This window comes from Salvelinus sp. IW2-2015, unplaced genomic scaffold, assembly GCF_002910315.2.
Source record: "Salvelinus sp. IW2-2015 unplaced genomic scaffold, ASM291031v2 Un_scaffold9453, whole genome shotgun sequence".
NCBI classification, from domain to species: Eukaryota; Metazoa; Chordata; class Actinopteri; order Salmoniformes; family Salmonidae; genus Salvelinus; species Salvelinus sp. IW2-2015.
In genome coordinates this window covers 2,925-4,715 of record NW_019950712.1, presented here as the reverse complement: position 1 = coordinate 4,715, position 1,791 = coordinate 2,925, and the positions used below count along the sequence as shown (strand labels likewise).

The window sequence follows — 1,791 nt, the reverse complement described above, 5'->3', positions numbered from 1 at the left end:
CAGAGGTCTCTTCACAATCCCCAAGTCAAGAACAGGCTATGGGAGGCGCACAGTACTACACAGAGCCATGGCTACATGGTAATTCTATTCCACATCAGGTAACTGATGCAAGCAGTAGAATCAGATTTAAAAAGCAGATAAAAATACAACTTATGGAAAAGCAAGTGTAGCGTGGTTCATTCTGCGTTGTGTATTTTTAATTAGGACGCTGCCACAACTGATGGTCTGCTCGTTGAAATCTTTTTATTTGCCCTGCACACGAAGAGACAACACACACGTTACCCTTGGTGCAGTCACAGCTCTCCGGCACCTTGCTAGCTGAGGGTCAGGCAAAAGAGCGCCAAAAGGAATTAACAGGTGCTGCGTGCACACACTCGCTGCACAACAGCATATACAAGTAAAACTATACAGAACATAATTCTGACAAAATAAAAGACATACCTGCACACGAAGAGACAACACACACGTTACCCTTGGTGCAGTCACAGCTCTCCGGCACCTGCGCGAGCACATGGACACTCACTCAACCACTGTCACAAGTACTCAGAAGTTACAACAGATACCCCAGTCAGTGAGCTCTGTGAAACTTGTTAACATAAATTCCTACACTGTCCACACTATAACAAACGTATGGTTGCAAAACAGTACATTGTATAACCTTATGACGGTTTTATATTAAACAGTTTCGGAGCCAAGGACAACATACCTTGCTAGCRGAGGGTCAGGCAAAAGAGAACGATAAAGTGGTATGGGAATACAGATAACCCGCGATGGGCCAAWCCAAAATATACAAAACTTTTACAATCACTTGTATGTACAATATTGGTATGAAAAAGTGTTTGTACACCAAATAAAAACATTAGCTATGCAGCTGTAATTAAATAAAAAAATACACTGAATTATTATTATTATTATCAAATTATTAACATCCCCTCTTGACCTGGCCTATTTGAATTGGTCCTTGTGTGCAATTTGGTGCGTAATCTAGGGGAACAACATCACACTGCTACACAAGGACTGTGAAGAGACGCAGATACGCTTACATATACACATGATAAGACGTACTACACACACGTACACATTAATTTTGTATTGTAGATACAATAGGTAGTAGAGTAGTGTCCTGAGGGAGCACACTTAATGTGTTGTGAAAAGTGTTATGGAATGTAATATTTTAAATTATATAACTGCCTTAATGTTGCTGGACCCTGTCATCAAGGTAAAGGGTGGCTACTTTGAAGAATATAAAATATATTTAGATTTGTTTAACACTTTTTTGTTTACTATATGTGTAGTGGCTTCCTTTCCTCTTGACCATAGCCACTGCCTTAGCCTGAAAGCGGGGTGGTTTTGTACTCATACAGTCCACATTCAAAGTTTCCAAACGGCCAAAACATTCAATGAGATCCAGGTATATGGTGCACCAAAAAAATGATTCTCCAATCAACTTAAGGCCCAACTTCCTGCCTTTATCCTAACACACTTACCACAGTACAATGAATGGGAAAGGGGGGGGGGGGCAAAAACTAAGTTACACTAATAACAAATGAATACATCTCAATCAGGTAAATATAAATCATAAAGGTACCTAATATTTCATCATATACATTCATATATTTACACAAACGTACATGGAGCTCTGTATGTTCTGTCTTTTATACAAATATGTACACATCGGCTCTAACAACATGATTCCATATGTGTTATTTCATAGTTTTGATGTCTTCACTATTATTCTACAATGTTGAAAATAGTAAAAATAAAGAAAAACTCTGGAATGAGTAGGTGTGT

At 38.7% G+C, this 1,791-nt stretch overlaps 1 long non-coding RNA gene across 1 annotated transcript; it reads right to left on the bottom strand.

Annotated features, from left to right (window-relative positions):
• Window positions 1-223: 223 nt before the first annotated feature.
• LOC139027302 (uncharacterized) lies at window positions 224-1,003 on the bottom strand. The gene is made up of 2 exons (XR_011479389.1): window positions 442-1,003; window positions 224-314 (listed from the first exon to the last, which is right to left on the bottom strand). It is a non-coding gene; the product is annotated as an uncharacterized lncRNA (long non-coding RNA).
• Window positions 1,004-1,791: the final 788 nt, after the last annotated feature.